General features: G+C 43.6%; 1 protein-coding gene across 1 annotated transcript in view; it reads left to right on the top strand.

Annotated features, from left to right (window-relative positions):
- Positions 1 to 12,402: 12,402 nt before the first annotated feature.
- nup93 (nucleoporin 93) overlaps positions 12,403 to 22,380 on the top strand; it is a 173,824-nt gene continuing 163,846 nt past the window's right edge. The window contains exon 1 of the mRNA XM_072518422.1: positions 12,403 to 12,541. The gene's annotated coding sequence lies outside the window, so the exon portion shown is untranslated. The remainder of the gene's footprint in view (positions 12,542 to 22,380) is intronic.

Raw genomic sequence — 22,380 nt, 5'->3', positions numbered from 1 at the left:
CACTCTCTTTAACCCTCATTCATCTTGTTTCACTTGCTTTAACCCTCCTTCATCTCGTTTCACTCTCTTTAACCCTCCTTCATCTCGTTTCACTCTCTTTAACCCTCCTTCATCTCGTTTCACTCTCTTTACCCCTCCTTCATCTTGTTTCACTCTCTTTAACCCTCATTTATCTTGTTTCACTCTCATTAACCCTCATTCAACTTGTTTCACTGTCTTTAAGCCTCTTTCATCTTGTTTCACTCTCTTTAACCCACATTCATCTTGTTTCTCTCTTTAACCCTCATTCGTCTTGTTTCACTCTCTTTAACCCTCCTTCAACTTTTTTCACTAGCTTTAACCCTCCTTCATCTTGTTTCACTCTGTTTAACCCTCCTTCATTTCATTTCACTCTCTTTAACCCTCCTTCATCTTGTTTCACTCTGTTTAACCGACATCCATCTTTTTTCACTCTCGCTAACCCTCATTCATCTTGTTTCACTCTCTTTAACCCTCCTTCATCTTGTTTCACTCTCTTTAACCCTCATTTATCTTGTTTCACTCTCATTAACCCTCATTCAACTTGTTTCACTCTCTTTAAGCCTCTTTCATCTTGTTTCACTCTCTTTAACCCACATACATCTTGTTTCTCTCTTTAACCCTCATTCGTCTTGTTTCACTCTCTTTAACCCTCATTCAACTTTTTTCACTTGCTTTAACCCTCCTTCATCTTGTTTCACTCTCTTTAACCCTCCTTCATCTCATTTCACTCTTTTACACTCCTTCATCTTGTTTCACTCTGTTTAACCGACATCCATCTTGTTTCACTCTCGCTAACCCTCATTCATCTTGTTTCACTCTCTTTAACCCTCCTTCATCTTGTTTCACTCTCTTTAACCCTCATTCATCTTGTTTCACTCTCTGTAACCCTCATTCATCTTGTTTCACTCCGTTTAACACTCATTCATCTTGTTTCACTCTCCTTAACCCTCATTCATCTTGTTTCACTCTCTTTAACCCTTTCATCTCGTTTCACTCTCTTTAACCCTCATTCATCGTGTTTCACTCTCTTTAACCCTCCTTCATCTTGTTTCACTCTCTTTAACCCACATTCATCTTGTTTCACTCTCTTTAACCCTCATTCATCTTGTTTCACTCTCTTTAACCCTCATTCATTTTGTTTCACTCTCCTTAACACTCCTTCATCTTGTTTCACTCTCTTTAACACTCCTTCATCTTGTTTCACTCTCTTTAACCCTCCTTCATCTTGTTTCACTCTCTTTAACCCTCCTTCATCTTGTTTCACTCTCTTTCACCCTCATTCATCTTGTTTCACTCTCTTTAACCCTCATTCATCTTGTTTCACTCTCTATAACCCGCATTCATCTTGTTTCACTCTCTTTAATCCTCATTCAACCTGTTTCACTCTCTTTAACCCTCATTCATCTTGTTTCACTCTCTTCAACCCTCATTCATCTCCTTTCACTCTCTTTAACCCTCCTTCATCTTGTTTCACGCTCTTTCACCCTCCTTCGTCTCGTTTCACTCTCTTTAACCCTCATTCATCTTGTTTCACTCTCTTTAACCCTCCTTCATCTCGTTTCACACTCTTTACCCGTCCTTCATCTTGTTTCATTCTCATTAACCCTCCTTTTTCTCGTTTCACTCTCTTTAACCCTCCTTCATCTTGTTTCACTCTCTTTAACCCCACTTCATCTTGTTTCACTCTCTTTAACCCTCATTCATCTTGTTTCACTCTCTTTAACCCTCATTCATCTTGTTTCACTCTCTTTAACCCTCATTCATCTTGTTTCATTCTCTTTAACCCTCATTCATCTTGTTCCACTCTCTTTAACCCTCCTTCATCTTGTTTCACTCTCTTTAACCCTCATTTATCTTGTTTCAATCTCATTAACCCTCATTCAACTTGTTTCACTCTCTTTAAGCCTCTTTCATCTTGTTTCACTCTCTTTAACCCACATACATCTTGTTTCTCTCTTTAACCCTCATTCGTCTTGTTTCACTCTCTTTAACCCTCATTCAACTTTTTTCACTTGCTTTAACCCTCCTTCATCTTGTTTCACTCTCTTTAACCCTCCTTCATCTCATTTCACTCTTTTACCCTCCTTCATCTTGTTTCACTCTGTTTAACCGACATCCATCTTGTTTCACTCTCGCTAACCCTCATTCATCTTGTTTCACTCTCTTTAACCCTCCTTCATCTTGTTTCACTCTCTTTAACCCTCATTCATCTTGTTTCACTCTCTGTAACCCTCATTCATCTTGTTTCACTCCGTTTAACACTCATTCATCTTGTTTCACTCTCCTTAACCCTCATTCATCTTGTTTCACTCTCTTTAACCCTTTCATCTCGTTTCACTCTCTTTAACCCTCATTCATCGTGTTTCACTCTCTTTAACCCTCCTTCATCTTGTTTCACTCTCTTTAACCCACATTCATCTTGTTTCACTCTCTTTAACCCTCATTCATCTTGTTTCACTCTCTTTAACCCTCATTCATTTTGTTTCACTCTCCTTAACACTCCTTCATCTTGTTTCACTCTCTTTAACACTCCTTCATCTTGTTTCACTCTCTTTAACCCTCCTTCATCTTGTTTCACTCTATTTAACCCTCCTTCATCTTGTTTCACTCTCTTTCACCCTCATTCATCTTGTTTCACTCTCTTTAACCCTCATTCATCTTGTTTCACTCTCTATAACCCGCATTCATCTTGTTTCACTCTCTTTAATCCTCATTCAACCTGTTTCACTCTCTTTAACCCTCATTCATCTTGTTTCACTCTCTTCAACCCTCATTCATCTCCTTTCACTCTCTTTAACCCTCCTTCATCTTGTTTCACGCTCTTTAACCCTCCTTCGTCTCGTTTCACTCTCTTTAACCCTCATTCATCTTGTTTCACTCTCTTTAACCCTCCTTCATCTCGTTTCACACTCTTTACCCGTCCTTCATCTTGTTTCATTCTCATTAACCCTCCTTTATCTCGTTACACTCTCTTTAACCCTCCTTCAACTTGTTTCACTCTCTTTAACCCCACTTCATCTTGTTTCACTCTCTTTAACCCTCATTCATCTTGTTTCACTCTCTTTAACCCTCATTCATCTTGTTTCATTCTCTTTAACCCTCCTTCATCCTGTTTCACTCTCTTTAACCCTCATTCATCTTGTTTACTCTCTTTTACCCTCCTTCATCTTGTTTCACTATCTTTAACCCTCATTCATCTTGTTTCACTCTCTTTAACCCTCATTCATCTTGTTTCATTCTCTTTAACCCTCATTCATCTTGTTCCACTCTCTTTAACCCTCATTCATCTTGTTTCACTCTCTTTAACCCTCATTCATCTTGTTTCACTCTCTTTAACCCTCCTTCATCTTGTTTCACTCTCTTTAACCCTCCTTCATCTAGTTTCACTCTCTTTAACCATCCTTCATCTTGTTTCACTCTCTTTAACCCTCCTTCGTCTTGTTTCACTCTCTTTAACCCGCCTTCATCTTGTTTCACTCTCTTTAACCCTCATTCATCTTGTTTCACTTGCTTTAACCCTCCTTCATCTTGTTTCACTCTCTTTAACCCTCCTTCATCTCGTTTCACTCCCTTTACCCTTCCTTCATCTTGTTTCACTCTCTTTAACCCTCATTTATCTTGTTTCACTCTCTTTAACCCACATTCATCTTGTTTCTCTCTTTAACCCTCATTCGTATTGATTCACGCTCTTTAACCCTCATTCACCTTGTTTCCCTCTCTTTAACCCTCATTCGTCTTGTTTCACTCTCTTCAACCCTCATTCATCTTTTTTCACTTGCTTTAACCCTCCTTCATTTTGTTTCACTCTCTTTAACCCTCTTTAACCCTCCTTCATCTTGTTTCACTTGCTTTAACCCTCCTTCATCGTTTTCCACTCTCTTTAACCCTCCTTCATCTCGTTTCACTCTCTTTACCCCTCCTTCAACTTGTTTCACTCTCTTTAACCCTCATTCATCTTGTTTCACTTGCTTTAACCCTCCTTCATCTCGTTTCACTCTCTTTAACCCTCCTTCATCTCGTTTCACTCTCTTTACCCCTCCTTCATCTTGTTTCACTCTCTTTAACCCTCATTTATCTTGTTTCACTCTCATTAACCCTCATTCAACTTGTTTCACTGTCTTTAAGCCTCTTTCATCTTGTTTCACTCTCTTTAACCTACATTCATCTTGTTTCTCTCTTTAACCCTCATTCGTATTGATTCACCCTCTTTAACCCTCATTCATCTTGTTTCCCTCTTTAACCCTCATTCGTCTTGTTTCACTCTCTTGAACCCTCATTCAACTTTTTTCACTTGCTTTAATCCTCCTTCATCTTGTTTCACTCTCTTTAACCCTCCTTCATCTCATTTCACTCTCTTTAACCCTCCTTCATCTTGTTTCACTTACTTTAACCCTCCTTCATCATTTTTCACTCTCTTTAACCCTCCTTCATCTCGTTTCACTCTCTTTACCCCTCCTTCATCTTGTTTCACTCTCTTTAACCCTCATTTATCTTGTTTCACTCTCTTTAACCCTCCTTCATCTTGTTTCACTCTCTTTAACCCTCATTCATCTTTTTTCACTTGCTTTAACCCTCCTTCATCTTGTTTCACTCTCTTTAACCCTCCTTCATCTCGTTTCACTCTCTTTAACCCTCCTTCATCTTGTTTCACTCTCTTTAACCCTCATTCATCTTGTTTCACTCTATTTTACCCTCATTCATCTTTTTTCACTTGCTTTAACCCTCCTTCATCTTGTTTCACTCTTTTTAACCCTCCTTCTTCTCGTTTCACTCTCTTTAACCCTCCTTCATCTTGTTTCACTCTCTTTAACCCTCCTTCATCTCGTTTCACTCTCTTTAACCCTCCTTCATCTTGTTTCACTCTCTTTAACCCTCATTCATCTTGTTTCACTCTCTTTAACCCTCCTTCAGCTGTATCAGCCCCAACCCCGCGCACGAGGTGAAGGCGTTCACTCTACAGAGCACCTCACACCAGAACCCCGCCTCCATACCCTCTCCCAACTGTTCCTCCCATTTTGCCTTGATCCCATCCTGCAGTGCCTGCTCCTCTTCATATAGCCACATGAACCGCCGACACTACCCCCTTCTCTAGTCCCCTTGTCATCAGCACCCCCTCCAGCAATGTGGAGGCCGGTTCTACCAGGAAGTTCTGTATCTCCTTTCTGGCAAAGTCTCGAGTCTGCATGTATCTAAATAGTTCCCCCTGCTCCAGCCCATACTTATCCCACAGTTCCCTCAATCCTGCAAACCCCCTGGAATTATTTTCATCCATCTTTTCTGCACTCTGTCTGAAGTATTTGCATTCTTCCTGAGAAATGGTGCCCAGAATTGGACATAATACGTCAGCTGAGGCCGAACCAACTGATTTATAAAGGTTCATCAGAACTTCATATCTTAAGAATCTTAGGTTTGCACACAGCCAATTACATAGGAATGAGGGGAGAACTGGTTAATATTAATTGGGTAAATAGACCAAAATGACTGGCGATAAATGAACAATGGGAAACACTTAAAGAAAATATTCAACCTGTTCAACAAAAATACATTCCATTGAAAATAAACTCTGCAATAAAGATCCATCCATGGCTCACTCTGATTCCTGTCACTGAACTAACTTACTATCCCAGGCTATATTCCGATAATTAAAGTCTACCATTATCCACCACTGTTCCATAAGTTTTGTATGACTGCAATTCTCCTTCAGATTTGCATTTCTATGTCTTTCCCAATTAAGTTGGTGGGCTACAGAATATACCCATAAAACCATAAGAGCAGAATTAGGCCATTTGATCCATCGCGTCTGCTCCGCCATTCAATCATGGCTGATATTTTTCTCATCCACATTCTCCTGCCTACTCCCCATAACCCCTGGTCCCCTTATTGATCAAAAACCTGTCTATCCGTCTTAAAGACACTCAGTGCTTTGGCCTCCACAGCTTTCTGCGGCAAAGAGTTCCACAGGTTCACAACCCTCTGGCTGAAGAAATTCCTCCTCATCTCTGTTTTAAAGGATTGTCCCTTTAGTCTAGGATTGTGTCCTCTGCTTGTAGTTTTTCCTGCAAGTGGAAACATCCTCTCCCAGGGTGTAACGGTCCCTCTATCGTTTGTTAACTCTATTCAAATAGATTCCGTTCAGGGCATCCTCTCTTCAGAACTGTAATATTCTCCTTAAACAATACTGTCATCCCTCCTCTCTACCATACCCTTCTGGGCAAACAGGATAATTTATGTTTACGGACAGGAAGTCTATTTTAGAGCTTACTGCATTCCGTCTTACTCTGACCCCACCTAATATCTTGCTATTTCTTATTCAGGTGCTGTCTATCTCTTCCGATATTTTATGCACCTTGTTTTTCCTTCCCAATGCTACACCCTGCTTCCCAACTCCCTGCCAAGTTAGTTTAAACCCTCCCCAATAAGACTAGCAAACCAACCTTTGAGGACATTGATCCTGGCCCTGTTCAAATGCAGCCAATCCGGCCTGGCTCATCTCCCCCAGATCCAGTTCGACTGTCTCAGGAATTTAAAGTCCTTCCTTCTGCACCATCTCTCCAGCCGCACATTCATCTGCTCTATGCTCCTATTTCTATATGCAGCCTGGATTCACGTCTGTGGCCATAGAAACACCTGGCTGTTTCCCTAACTATTAAATCTCTGCACACAATCGCTTTTCCAGCCTTTCTTTTTTAATTCTTTAATGGGGTGTGGGTATCACTAGCAAGGCCAGCCTTTGTTGCCCATCCCCAATTGGATTCCAGAGGGCAGTTAAGTGTCAAGCACATTGCTGTGAGTCTGGAGTTGCGCGTAGGCCAGACAAGGTAAGGACAGCCTACCATAAAGAAGCGAACCAGGTGGGTTTTTATTTTATAAATTTAGAGTACTCAATTAGCGTGGCCAATCCACCTAACCTGCACATCTTTGGGTTGTGGGGGTGAGACCCATGCAGACACGGGGAGAATGTGCAAACTCTACATGGTCAGTGACCCAGGGCCGGGATTCGAACTCGGGTCCTCAGCACTGCAGTCCCAGTGCTAAGCACTGCACCGCATGTCGCCCTCAGATGGGTTTTTATGACAATCAGTGAGAGTTTAACAGTCACCATTACTGAGACTAGATTTATATTCCAGATTTATTAACTGAATTCAAATTCCACCAGCTGCCGTGGTGAAATTTGGATCTGTGCATCCAGACTATTAGCCTGGGCCTCTGGGTTACTAGTCTTCCTCCTGTCCGCTTGCATTGCTGAGCCAATTATATTGTCATGCATTTGGCTCTTGCTATACTCCCCAGGTGAACTATCATTCATACCAGTATTCATAACTTAGTACCCATTGGAAGAGCCAGATGCACTCAAAGGACTCCTGCACTATCTGCTTGGTCCTCCTTCGCCGCCCAGTGGTTCCCTATTCCCTCTCTGCCTGCACACCCTTAAGCTGCACGGTGCCCATGTTAAGAAATGTGCTATCCATGTGACTCTCAGCCCCGTGACTGCACCATCATGACTCCAGCTGAGCTCAAGCTCCGGAACATAGGACTTAGGAGCTGGAGTAGGCCGCTGTTATGGTCCCAGCTGATGTTACTACTGGGCAAGTCAGATCAAAGGGTGGAATCCTGCTTGATAGATCCGAGCTTTTATTCTTTGTTTAGATACGTGGAAGGTGGTGACTGAACAGTCACAGGAGTCAGCCGATGAACGATTAATAAAAGAATAAAACATTTATTAAACAAGAAAAGATGAACTATAATACAGAACTCCTTCACCCCACTCTACCTTTACAGATATATAGATTTGTAAAGATAACACAAGTTACAAAATCTATTTTCTATTGTAATGTTCTCATTAAGTTCACAGTCCATGTGAATCAGTAGGCGAAAATGGTCAGACACCCACACTCTGAAAGCAAATGGAAGATGCCACCCAAAACAACGTCTAAGGAATTCTCATCAACTCTCCCAGACGCTTGTCACACTGTGAGCCAACTGGTCTCACTGGAACTCTGTCTTTCACATGAGGGTTTCCAATATCATCACTTGAAGAAAACGCTTCGAAATCTTGCCCCAAATGATGCTTTCTCTTAGATGGCTTCACCAAGGATCCATCTCCAGGGTTTCAACCTTTCCTTCTGATATTCCTCTGTCCTGGAGTGTCACATGCATTCAAGCTTCACCTTTCATGCAATCTCTCAGATACCCAACCATGCAAACAAAAGACCACTGCTTCACAGGCCGTACTACGGAGTCACCAACTTTCTGGTCACCTTGGATCTCTGGCTTTTCGCAAGCCCACTTTGCTTTCCGCCTGCTTCCTGCAGCCATGCCTCTTTTGGAGTCTCTCTCTGCTCATAACTCTTAACTCTTCTAACAGAACCTTTTTCCAGATTCCCGTTCTTTGTCCCGTTGGCTAAAAAGTCTTCCTGGGAATGTCTTCTCTCTCTCCCTGCTTTAGAACTTCTCTGTTCTTTACTTTGGGACTTGCGTTCTGACCCCTTGCATTCTGGCAGTTGCTGTGGAATCCAGCTTCCAACTAAACTGACTTTCTCTCAGCTGAACTAACAGTTTTTGCTGCCTCTGTGGGCTCTTAACATCCCAGTTTTTTAATATCCTGTGCTTGTTTTAGAGTTGTAAAACCTTCAATAAAATGCAGGATTCTTTGAAAGTGAAACTAAAATGGAAGTTCTTAACACACAACTGCAAAAATATAAAATAAACTTAAATTTAATGCTGTGGTTTAGTCCTAACATACAAAATACAGATATAACTTACTTAAAACCATCTCCATTTCATATCACCGTGCAGCTCTTCGAGCCTGCTTTGCTACTCAATAAGATAATGTCTGATCTGGTTGAGGTGTCAACGGCACTTTCCTATTTGCACATCATAATCCTAGAATTTCTTGACTATTAAAAATCTGCCCAACCGCAGGTTGAATAAATTAATGACGTACCGTCTACTGCTTTCTGGGGAAGAGAATTCCACAGAATAATCACCCTTGGAGAGAAAGAAAATCTCAGTATTAAAAGGGAGACCTCTTATTCTTAAACTGAGTTCTAGTATTGCCAACACGTGGAAACATCCTGCCGGTATCCAGCCTGTCAAGTCCCCTCAGTATCTTAAATGTTTCAATAAGATCACCTCTCATTCTTCTAAACTCCAATGGGCATAGGCCAAACCTGTTCAAACTTTCTTACTAATGTTGCTCTATTTATTTATCTTGGTGAACCACAAGCCTTTCCCTTATATCGATCAAATGACCACACAACCAATTAGTTAGTTGAAAAGGTGGTTTATTTACATACTCAAGAGTTATCTAAACATTCAAACACAATATCTACTACGAGTTAAACTACACCAATCAGCTACAATAACCTATACTTAACTTCAGGGCGACCGGCACTGTGCAAATGGATAAGGCCTTTATCTGGATTTCACTTGGCTGGTTCGAAGAAAGTGGCTCTGTCTCTGCTGGGCTCATCCGTCAGGTAGCAATCGTTGATCTTGAACTTGACGAATGTGATATAAAATAATTGTTTTAGAGATATTAGTTACTGTAATGTAGAGATAGGCCAGTCTCATTCTGGTGAGTTCACAGACAAAGGATTTCAGAACGCATGGCAAAGTAAGGAGGAGGTGTGTCCAGCTACGGAGGGGAAAAGGATGCTGTGTAATAGGGGGCCAGAGGAAGGGATTGGAAGTGAGCCAATTAGGATGTATGGCCAGGTCAGGAGGGGTATAGGATGACCTATGGGATTCGTGTATGTGAAACTTGATGCCATTTGAATGTATCAGTAGAGATTCCTTTGTCCTACAGACTCACTCGATTCCGGGGGTGCAGAAAGCAGGATGTGTTCTGTACCACTGTGAATTGAGACAGACTTGCAAGTCAAATAAAATAACTAATGCTATACCTGCAAATCCATCTCGACTTTTATTGAGGCCAGACTGACGGGTAAAGAAAATTATGTTTTGTCAAACTTAGCTGTCTGTTCCTGCTGCACTTGGGTAGGCACAGGCCGGATCCAAGAGAGACAGAACACATGGCTGCGCTCTCTTTTATCCCCCTGGGATTTCACGCTCTTTGGGGCGGTCCTTAACCTTGGACCCAATAGTTCGACAGGGCTCTGATCACTCTCTTCAATTTCGGCCAATAAAGGGGCGGGTACCTTGGTAGCTGGGCGGGTCCTTAGCGGTAATTGACCTTGGCAGTTGTGCTTTCTGAGCAAGGGACTGGCACCGATCAGTCTGTGGCTGTACCGGTTGCTTGATTGGAGTTCTATTGTCCTGGGAAAATGGGCCATTAAAATGTGAACGAGTGGGGGTTTCAGTCAGGTCTGGTTACCTGTGTTTTAGATACACATAGGCTGTGTATCTGTCTGAGTCCTGGGTTGGCCATAATTCCCATGGTCCTTTGCAGGTGGCCATCTTAGATGGCTACACTAAGATAAGCCCTTCATCCCAGAAATGAGCCGAGTGAACCATCCCTGGAGAGGACAGTGTAGAGTTTCAAAAGGATGTAGTCACGTTGGTGGCAGATGAAGTTCAATGTGGAGAAAGATGAGGTGATGCATTTTGGAAGAACATGGAGAGATAATATAAAATAAGGGCTACAATTCTAAACGAACTGCAGGAGCAAAAGAACCTAGGTGTTTTAGAATACAAGAGCAAGGAGGTTATGCTCAACTTATACAAGACACTAGTTAGACCGCAGTGACTAGTTGGACCTCAGCTGGAGTATTGTGTATAGTTTGGGGTGCCACACTATCGCAAGGATGTGAACTCAATGCAGAGAATGTTGAAGAGGTTAACAAGAATGACAAATTACTGCAGATGCTGGAATCTGAAACAAAAACAGAAAAAACTGGACAATCTCAGCAGGTCTGACAGCATTGGCGGAGACAGAAATGAGTTAATGTTTTGAGTCTGGATGACTTTGTCAAAGTCCTGCTGAGATTGTCCAGTACTTTGTTTTTGTTAACAAAAATGGCTCCAGGGTTGAGAAACTCTAGTTATGAAGATAAATTGGAGAAGTTGGGACTGTTCTTCTTGGAGAGAAGGCTAAGAATAAATTTGACAGAGATGTTCTAAATCATGATAGAGGATATAGAAGCCGTTCCCACTAGTAAAGGGGTCAAGAATGAGACGGTACAGATTTAAAGTGATTTGCTACAGAAGTAAATGTGATGTGAGAATTGTTTTTCACACAAATATTTTTGGTCTGGAACACACTTCCTGGTTTCCTCCGGGTGCTCCGGTTTCCTCCCACAGTCCAAAGATGTGCGGGTTAGGTGGATTGGCCATGATAAATTGCCCTTAATGTCCAAAATTGGCCTTAGTGTTGGGTGGGGTTATTGGGTTATGGGGATAGGGTGGAGGTGTGGACCTTGGGTAGGGTGCTCTTTCCAAGAGCCAGTTCAGACTCGATGGGCCGAATGGCCTCCTTCTGCGCTGCAAATTCTATGATCTATGAAGATGTGGTGGAGGAAAGTTCAATGGAGACATTAGATTACTTGAATAGAAACACTGTGCAAGGGCGCAGGGAAATGGTACTCAGCAACAACGCTTGCTTGGAGAGCTGGCACAGACAAGATAGGCCGAACGACCGGCTTCTGCATCATAACAATTCTGTGATTCCCTGAACTGCTTCTGAGGCAATCATATTTTTTTCAAAGGAAACCAAACCTGTCTCACTAAAGTCCTGCGGTTGGACAACGCTTGCTGCCCCGATGTAAACTGCAACAGGTTTGTTTCGAATCACTAGCTTTCGGAGCGCAACTTCTTCATACGGCCTCAACTGGGACCTTGGATTCATGTCGCATTACATTCATCCCCCACCATCTGGCCTGGACTTGGGAAATCCTACCAACTGTCCTGGCTTGAGACAATTCACATCTCTTTAACCTGGGGTTACCCCTATCTCTGGATCTGTAAAGACTTAATTACCTGCAGATGCTTGCATTCAAAGTATTGTCTTGCATCTTTGACTTTGTCTATATATGTTTCTGGAACATACCTCTTCATTCACCTGAGGAAGGAGCAGTGCTCCGAAAGCTAGTGATTCAAAACAAACCTGTTGGACTTTACCCTGGTGTTATAAGACTTCTTACTGTGCCCACACCAGTCCAACGCCGGCATCTCCACATGTAAACTGTGTGGGAAAGGTGCATTATGTAGAGAAAACCCAGTTACCTCATCCACACCTCAGGCTCTCTCCACAGCTCGCTTGCATTGAGCTGTTTTAATTGGCCCGCTCCATCTGCCTCCCAACCTCTCGGACAATGGAGAGGGGCCCCTGGGACTGGTTATTGACCAATGGCATTGGGAGGATTGGCGAGCGCGGTGTCTGCTGGGCGTCACCGAGAGCCAATGAGAGGCCGACGAGGGCGCCGCGCATGGCGTGCCGGTATTTACCCTGTCCAATGGTGAGAGGCGGCTGGCGCGTGCGCAGTGGTGAGTGTACCGGCTGGGACAGGCGGCGGGCAGGACAGGCCGGATCGTTGTGAACAGCACGGTAACGGTAGTTCAGGTAGGGCCTGCAGCACTGGCTCACTGAAGCCCACCGCCCGCCTCCATCACACCCCACACCCTCGATAATAACAGGGACAAATCCCCAGCCTGCTCCACGTGAGCTCCGGCTCCGCGCCGCCACTGCAGGGGAAGCCGCCGGTTTAAACAGCTCCTGTTGTCAGCACATTGTGGACAGTTGGTCGCCTCTCCGTCAAAAGGGTTGGGTTCATGTCCCAGTCCCAGATACATTACCACTGGATTAACACTCCAGTGCAGAGCGGAGAGAGCTCCGAGCTCTGGGCGGCGCAGCGTTGAGAAAGCAGGGTGCTGAATGGGGAGCGCTGCTGAGTGGAGTTTTGCTGGCGCTTGGAGACTGCTGTGTTAATGGGTTGCCTTACCAGGAGGAGTGTTGCTGCTAATGGGGAAGTGCTGGGGTTGGGGAGTGCCATGCTGGACGGGTGGTGTCAGGAGGCATGGGGGGGGGGGGGGGTCATTCTGGTGGTTGTGGATACCATGCTGGTGCCAAGGAGAAGTGGTGTTAGGGGAGTATTGTATTGTCAGAGTGGTTATACTGTAGGTGCATTGTGCCAGCTGGGCATTGATGAAGGGAGAGTGCAGCTAGTGCATAGGGGTGGGAGGTATTGCACTGATACAGAGGGCGTCAGGATTCACTGGCAGAAGTTCTGCCTTTTGGATAAGATGTTAAACCAAAGTCCTGTCACTATTCCAAGAAGGTGTCTCTTCTCTATGAATTGGCAAGTGTGCTACTTCCATTGCGCACTTATTCTTGAAAGCATTTGGGTTGTAATATCAAATAAATGGTAATAGTCAGTGTGTAATAGTGCAGTCATTAAAATTAAATTTTGTTGTTCTCCCATGGTGGGGCATTGAGTTATGTTACATCAGCACACAGTCAAACAAATCTGAAGTTTTAGTTTCTGTTCCCTGGTCTGCTGAGTTAACTGAATTCACCACTCAGCAATTTGTCCAATATTGAGTTGGAAACATTTCCTGAAGTCCCCTGTTTTGGAGTCCCAGTATTGTTTTGCGTCATCTAAGACCAGTGTAGATGATGTGTATCAGTGAAAAAAGAGAAAATACCAACAAAAAAGTGAAATGTAAGACAAACCTGTTTTAAAGTTTTTGGAGAATTTAGAATGCATCTTTGAGAAATTGTGTTTTTGACATGAGTGCCTGATTGGGTTTGAATGTGACTTGCATTCTCCCCTCCAATGCCCCCATCTTCAAAACAATATTCAGATGTAACCAAAATGGGGTGTGATTAAATGATGCATTTAGGAGTGGTTTTGAATTCAGTACGTGGGCAAGTCAAGCTAGTTCAGAGCAGCAAAGCAATCTGAAGGGAAATAAATTAAAGCCTAGTCATCAAATGTAACTGGGTTTACTGTTAGAATAGATGAAAGTGTCCTTTTTTTATACATGCCCGACTGGAAAAGAGCAAATATTAGGGGGATATAAGATAATGGTGCCATTCCAGGACTGCTTGGCTAACGTTCAAGTGCAATACTGAAGGATTGTTGCACTGTTGAGTGCTGACTAAGGTCCTACCTGGTTATTCAGATGGATATAATTGATCTCATGACACCATTCAGAGAAATGCTGGGGATTTTGGTTGATGTGATGGCCAGTGTTTATCCCTCAATCTGGATTGGCCTTCTGTATATTAAAAATGACAAATATAAGTTTTTGCAAAATTGATGCTGTAAAATTAGGAACATGACCAACTGAGGGAGATCGCTGGTTTGTAAAATGGAGGCAGGCTCAGCTCAATGTGGAAAGAAATACAGTATATCTTTGGGGAGAAAAAATTAGTACAACAAAGCATACCCTAAATGGCATTCTTAACAGTTTGGGGGAACAGAGAGATCTAGCAATGTAAATATATTGATCATTAAAGTTCTGTGTGCACTGTTCGAGTAGGCAATAAAGGGGAAAATATATTCTGGATTTTACAGATAGGAATATTGAAAGAATGTAAAAATCTGAAGAGCATAATGAATTGCAGAAAGTGAAAGGGTACAATGCATATTTGGGCACCCCTGTTTAGAAAGAATATTTGAACCATATAAATTTTAAAGCGTATAATGATTCAGTAGAATGACACCATGCATGAAGATTATGTAGGGAAGAAAGAATGTGGTAATGTAACTTTATTTGCTAGTATAGAGAAGTTTAAGGGGGAAATCTAATAGACGATATTAAAATTGAAAGATTTTCAGAAGGTATATAGTGACGTACTATATCCATTGATTGACAGATCAACAATGAGGTATAGACTCCAAATTATCATTACTTAATAAATGGAAATAGGAGTCGAACATTGAAACCTGTTCCACCATTCTGTACAATTGTGGCTCATCTATTTCAGCTGCTTCCACTATTCCCATATTCTTTAATCCTCTTAAGTATCCAAAACTCTGTTGATCACTGTCTTGAATATGCTCAACAACTACATTTAAAAATCATTTACAGCATGTGTACATCGTTGGCTAGGCCAGCACTTATTGCCCACCCCTAGTTTCCCTTCAGAAGGTGATGGTGAGCTGTCTTCTGGAACTGCTGCAGTCTCTGAGGGCATAGATACACCACCCACAGTGCTATTAGGTAGAAAATTTCAAGATTTTCCCCCAGTGATGGTGCCTTCTGGCACAGAAGAGTCTGGAGATCCACAACCCTTTGAGTGAAGAAATTTCTCCTAATCTCAATCTGAAATGGCTGACCCTTATTCTGGACTTTGATCCTTAATTCTGTGCTACCCAGCCAGGAGAGCCGCCCTTCCAGTATCTGTCAAACTCTATAAATTTTAATGAGATTTTCTCCTTTCTTCTAAACTTTAGGGAATGTAGGCCGAGTGGACTCAATCTCTCCTCATGGGACAATACCCTCATTCCAGAAATGAGTTTAGTGAAGCTTAATTTCACCTCCACTTCAGCACAATTATCTTTCCTGGGTAAGGTGACCAAAATTGTACACTTACTGCAGGTGTCACCTCACCAAGACTTATATAATTGCAGCAAGACTTCTTTAGCAGCATGGGGGAAAATTAGAAGATTTGTTTTCACATAAAGATTGTCACATGTTATTGCAACTGACTAGAATGATTTTAAGAGAATTAGATTTGAAAAGGAATAATGCTGAAGTCAAGGAATTGAAATAGGTGGTGTCATTTGAAAACTTGACATTGGCACGATGATCATAGTGAGGGTCTTAGGTGCTATATTTTCAATGATACTGGAAAATTAAACGGCATGGGAATTTGAAGTTGTATTTGAGGGAGCAGAGAAGGATGCAGACAGGTTGGAGCATTAGGAAGAAGTTTCAAATGCAGTCCATCGTCGAGAAATGTAAAGCAGTCGCAACGACTGAGCATAGAAATGTAACAGTAAAATTCTCAATAGAATTGAGAGATCTGGGGATTCAGCTACACAGATTGTTGGGAGGGATGAAAGAGCATAACGTAAAACTAGGGTCCCCGGTTCGGTTCCCTGCTTGGGTCACTGTCTGTGTGGAGTCTGCACGTTCTCCCCGTGTGTGCGTGGGTTTCCTCCGGGTGCTCCGCTTTCCTCCCACAGTCCAAAGCTGTGCGGGTTAGGTGGATTGGCCATGCTAAATTGCCTATAGTGTCCAAAATTGCCCTTAGTGTTGGGTGGGGTTACTGGGTTATGGGGATAGGGTGGCGGTGTGGACCTTGGGTAGGGTGCTCTTTCCAAGAGCTGGTGCAGACTCGATGGGCTGAATGGCCTCCTTCTGCACTGTAAATTCTATGATTCTATAAATGGACAATGAACGTCTGTTTTTATTATGTAGGGATATTGAATACAGAGCATGGAGGTTTTAAGTATTCAACTGTGGACAGTTTTGGCACCTCTTTGAGAACGATATTGAACACATGGCAAACCTTATGTTTTATTCTTCCTACTAAATTGCACATCTTCACATTTTCCTACATTATATTCCATCTGTCAAGTTTTGCCCACTCACCTAACCTGTCTATCTCCCTCTGTAGACTCCTTGTATCATCCTCAGCACTTGCCTTCCTACATATTTTTGTCATCCACAAACCTGGCAATAGTGTTCACTTCTCTTGTCCAAGTCATTTATATATATATTGTAAATAATTGTGGCCCCTGTGACACTCCACTGGTTACAGATTGCTGTCCTGAAAATCCCAACTCTGTCTTTGATTAGTTAGCCAATCCTCTATCCATGCTAATATACTGTCTCCAACACCATTATTGTTAAGTAACCTTTTGTGCAGTAACTTATCAAATGCTTTTTGGAAATCCAAGTATATTACATCTGGTTCCCTTTTATCTGTCCAGCTAATTACTACCTCAAAGAATCAAATAAATTTGTCAGGTATGATTTCCCCTTCATGAGGCCAAGCTGACTGCTCGATTTCTCTTGTGTTTCTAAATGCTCAGCTATTACTTCTCTATAATGGACTCTTAACAGTTTCTCCAAGCCAATGACATGTGTTAAGTTACTTGGCCTACAGTTACTGTTTTTTTTGTCTGCCTTTTTGAATAAGGGTGTTACATTGATAGTTTTCCAATCCTCTGGGACTTTTCCAGAATTTACGAATTCTTGGAAGATTACTACCAGTGCATCCTGTAGCTACTTCCTTTAATATCCGAGGATGCAACCCATCAGTCATGGGGACTTATCAGCCTTTAGCCCCATTAGTTTCCCTAGTACTTTTTCTCTAATGATAGTTATTGAGCGGGATTTTCTGCACAATCTGCCACATGTTTCATGGGGTTGCCTAGTCATTGGCTGGTAGTGGGATCTTCAGGTCCCGCCAATGTCAACGGAGTTTCACGTTGCATGCACCCCACTGCCGGGGATCCCAGAGTGGGTGAGTGGCCTTGGTGGGACCGCAAGATCCCGCTGGCGTGAACGACCAGAAAGTTTAATTCCTCTTCTCTCCCCACACCACTTTGCCCCATGATTATTGAGTATTTCTAGAATGCTGATACTATTTATATAATGCCTCTGCCATTTCCTGGCTCCCCATTATTATTTCCCCAGTCTCATTCTCTAAGGGACCTATATTCACTTTAGCCTCTCTCTTCCTTTTTATATATTTAAAGAAGCGTTAATATGTCTGTTTTTATATTACTTGGTAGTTTACCCTCATAGCTTACCCTCTCGCTCATTTATTTGTTCATCATTTGTTGTTTTTTAAAACTTTCCCAATCCTCTAGCTTAACACTTAGCTTTGCTACATTGTATGTTTTTTCTTCCAGTTTAATATAGTTCTTAACTTCCTTGGTTAACCATGATTGATTTATCCCCTCACTAGAATCCTTCTTCCTCACTGGGATATATCTTTGTTGTGAGTCACAAACTATTTTCACAAATGTCTGCCATTGCTGATCAACCGTCTTTACTGCTAAACTCCTTTCCCAGTCCAATCCAGCCAATTCTGGCCTCAATGCTTTGTAGTTACCCTTATTTAAGTCTGCCAAAGTTGTTTCTGATCCAAGTTTCTCACTCTCAACCGGAATGCTCAATTCTGCCATGTTATGGTCACTGTTTCCTCTGGGATCTATTACTCTGAGATTGTTTTTTTAAACCTGCTTCATTACACATTACCGGATCCAAAATAGCCTGATCACTGGTTGGATCCACAACATAGTGTGTGTTGCATTCTTCTTCATGGCAACCTCTGCTAATATGATTTACCCAATCCACATGAAGATTAAAAAAAAAAAAAAAATTCCAATTAGGGGGCAAATTAGCGTGACCAATCCACCTACCCTGCACATCTTTCGGTTGTGGGGGTGAGACCCACGCAGACACGGGGAGAATGTGCAAACTCCACATGGACAGTGACCCAGGGCCGGGATCGAACCTGGGTGCTTGGTGGCATGAGGCACAGTGATAACCACTGTGCCACCGTGTAGCCCTATCCACGTGACGATTAATGGCACCCATTACCCATTTACATTCCCTCATTATCTCCCAATTTATTCTCCATCTTACAGTATAGCTACTGTTAGGGAGCCTATAGATTACTCCGCCAGTGTCTTCCCCATATTACTTCTTATCTCCACCCACAGGCAGTCTACATCTTCTCATCCAAGATCATTTCTTGCTATCTTATTTATTCCATCGAGCACTAACAAAGCTACCCCACCAACTCCACCCTGACTGTAATTCCGAAAAGTCACATATCCCTGAATATTCAGTTCCTGAGGACTTCCGGTGACGGCGGGCGGGAGGCGGCCGCACAATGGAGGGCTCCCGTTCGCAATGGCATTTTCGGGGCTTTAAGCCCGGTCCCAAGGTCCACGGAGGCGGCAAAAGCAGGGAGCAGGCACGGTGAAGGCACAGAGAAAAAAAAGAAAAATGTCGAGGGTGAGCAAAAAAATGGGCGTTAAAAAAAACAGCTGAAGGTCCGTCAGGGAGTGGAAAGGTCACCACGGGGTCACCAAGGAAAATGGAGGCTGGAGCACCAGGGGAGGCCGCATTGCTTACGGCTGAAGAAATAACTAAGGTGATGGCTGTGGAATTCGAAAAGCAGTTGGCGCAGATTGCGAAATGCATGGAGACGGTGAGGAAGGAGATGAGGGAGGTTTTGAGTGTGCTGGTGGAGTAGGCGGTTTCCCCGGTGAGGACGGAGGTGGCGAGTGCAGTGGCGGAGGTGCGAGAGCTGAAGGAAGTGGAGGGGACGTTATTGCAGCACGGTGATCGTGATGGGGAAGGAGATGCGGAAGGGGATGGACACTAACAAGGGTCTGTGAGGAAAAATGGAAGACCTGGAAAACAGATCCAGGCGACAGAATTTGAGGATTGTGGGGCTGCCCGAAGGAGTTGAAGGACTGAAGCCGACTGAGTATTTTGCCGCGATGCTGGCAAAACTATTGGGGGAGGGGGAGGATCCCTCCCGATATGAACTGGATCGGGCTCATCGGCCGTGGAGGCCTGTACCAAAGGCGAGTGAGCCACCAAGGGCAGTGACTCTGTGCTTCCGTAGGCACAGGGTGAAGGAGAAGGTCCTGAGCTGGGCCAAGCAGAAGCGGGTGGTGCAGTGGGCAGGAGCTGGTATACGTGTATACCAGAACTTTACGGTGGAGCTGGCGAGAAGGTGGGCTGTCTGCAACCGGGTGAAGAGGGCACTGTACATTAGCAAGGTGCGGTGCGGCATTGTATAGCCAGCGAAGCTGAGGGTGACTTACAAGCTCAGGGACTTTTATTTTGGAATGGCGGAAGCAGCGGAGGAGTTTGCGAAAGCAGAAGGACTGTGGCAGAACTGACAAATTGAGTAATGGCCATGTGCCGATGTAACCTCATGACTGTATTTTCTTCTTTTTTGTATCACTACGCGCGCGTGTAGAGGCTAAAGGAGCCAATGTTGTATATATTTGGACAAGGGAAGGGACGGGACTTTCACTCGAAATGAGGGCTCTTTGGGGTGTAGGTGGATATGCGGGGTTTGTGTGCTAAAAGGGGATCTTCGGGCTTTCCTAGGGCCGGGCAAGGGGGAAAGGGACCTGGGTGGGGGCCTCCACGCTGGCTGGTTTAAGCCGTCCAGTGAACGGGAGTGAGGTGGGGGGAGGGGCTGCGGCCATCTGATCCTGGCAGAACAGGGTCCGAGTGGTCTAGCCGGGGTGGAAAGTTGGGGGGAAGGAACCGAGGTTGGGCGGAGGAGTTTTACAAGAGGCAGTGGACGGGATGAGCTGGAGACCTGCGGTGGGGGGGAGCTGTGTAAGATTAAGGGTGACTACGGGTAATCCCTGATTCCTTTTTGTCATTTGTTTATGTAAGCATGCGGGTTGAGGTTTGGGGGTCGGTGGGTAGATGGGATCGTTGTTATTATGGGGATTGACATATCTTGCTGATTATTGTTTATTGTTGATGGATGTAAATGTGGGAGAAAATGTGAAAAAGAAGGAGAATAAAATTAAAAAAAAAAAAAGAATAATATTCAGTTCCTTGTATCATATACATATCAGTTTGTTTGCAATCCTGAGGGATGAATGGGTAGAACAAGCACCACCGACTCTCCATTTATTTGCAGTATCATTGAGTTGTGCCCTTAAAGGGATGGCTGGGGCCTGCTTCAAAAAATGGTCATGGGTATTTTTAAGATTTATTTTTTGCGAGTGGTGGGGAAGTCAGGAGGAGCAGGGGTGAGTCCTCTGGAAATCAGGAAAATAAACTCCTGCCTACTGCCAGTACGCGTGAGATTTCTCATTGCTTTGTAGGTTCCTCCGGGTGCTCTAGTTTCCTCCACAGTCCAAAGATGTGCAGGTTAGATGGACTGGCCATGCTAAATTGCCCCTTTGTGTCCAAAGATTAGGTGGGATTACTGGGTTATGGGATAAGGGTGGAGGTGTGGGGCTTAAATGGGGTGCTCTTTCCAAGGGCCGGTGCAGACTCGATTGGCCGAATGGCCTCTTTCTGCTCTGTAAATTTTATGTTCTCCCCTACCCCTAGAATCGTCTTCCGCTCCCAAAATAGTTTTTCACTCTCCCTCACTGCTTTGCTGCCTGAAAGTGGTGTTTGGCATTGACAATTAACCTTCAGCATGCAAACGAAACTTGTGCCTCCCGGCAATTACAATGAATGGGAAGTGGGATCGCACTGCCGACCCATAGTGCACCGGGAGGTAGAAGCATCTCTAGTTTATTATTCCTAGCTGTGGGACACTTCCCAGGCAGCATCATTGCCTACACCTGTTCCCACTATAGTGGGTCCAGCTCCAACCTAATGCTAGGCCATCTGGTAACAAAAAGTTCATATAAATCTCAGGGTTAACTCCAGCCCTTCTTCGGGGTATAGAATCCAACTTGCCTGTTGCAATCTAGAATAGATATTAGAAGTAAAGAAAGGTTGCTTTGAGCGTACGGTGGCACAGTGGTTAGCACTGCTGCCACACAGCCTCAGGGCCCTGGGTTCAATTCCGGCCTCCGGTAACTGTCTGCTTGGAGTTTGCACTTTCTCCACGTGTCTGCATGTGTTTCCTCCGGGTGCTCCGGTTTCCTCCCACGGTCCAAAAGATGTGCAGATTAGGTGAATTGGCCTTGCTAAATTGCCCCTTAGTGTTCAAAAGGTTAGGTTGGGTTACGGGGATAGAATGGAGGCGTGGACTTAAGTAGGGTGCTCTTTCCAAGAGCCAGTGCAGACTCGATGGGCCGAATTGCCTCCTCCTGCACTGTAAATTCTATGATTCTACGTAAGAGGAGTTTGCCTTGGAGAACGTAGCCAAGATTTTACAGTCAGTGGTGAAGGAATAGAGTTCATCATTCCTCATGCTTACAGCTCCCCACAGCCTTTTGGGGGCTTCTGAGCAGCAGTTTGATAAAAATATTCAAAATCAAGAGGGATTGGAAACAGTAGCTGGGGAGAAACTTGTTCCCACTCATGAACGGATCGAGAATGATAGGGAAAACATTTAACATACTTGGCAAAAGCAACATGAGAAAAAACATCTCAGACAGTAAGTGGCTGAGGTCTGGAATGCATTACCTGAGAGTTTGGTAAAGACAACTTCGCTGAAGCATTCAAAAGGGAATTGGACTGTTATCCAAAAAGGAAGAAGGTGGGTGAATCGCACTCAGTGGATTGCCCATTCGGAGAGCTGGTGTAGACACCATCAGTTGAATGACTGCCTTCTACACTGTACCGATTCTGTGATTTCTGGTTCCTCAATGTGGCATTTTCAGTTCAGTGTCACGTCCTCTGCAGGGTGTTTGTAACATGTAGGAGTAGGGCTAGCAATAGCGTGGTTCTTTAACCAATTAGATTAAAGAATCTTCACTGAATCACAAATCTTGTCTAAAACAGGAAGTATACATTTTGAATACTTAGTTCATAACAAAACTCGTA

Source organism: Scyliorhinus torazame, chromosome 10 (genome assembly GCF_047496885.1).
Source record: "Scyliorhinus torazame isolate Kashiwa2021f chromosome 10, sScyTor2.1, whole genome shotgun sequence".
NCBI lineage: Eukaryota > Metazoa > Chordata > Chondrichthyes > Carcharhiniformes > Scyliorhinidae > Scyliorhinus > Scyliorhinus torazame.
Note: the sequence above shows the minus strand (reverse complement) of the source record. Positions and strands in the feature narration are given on the sequence as shown.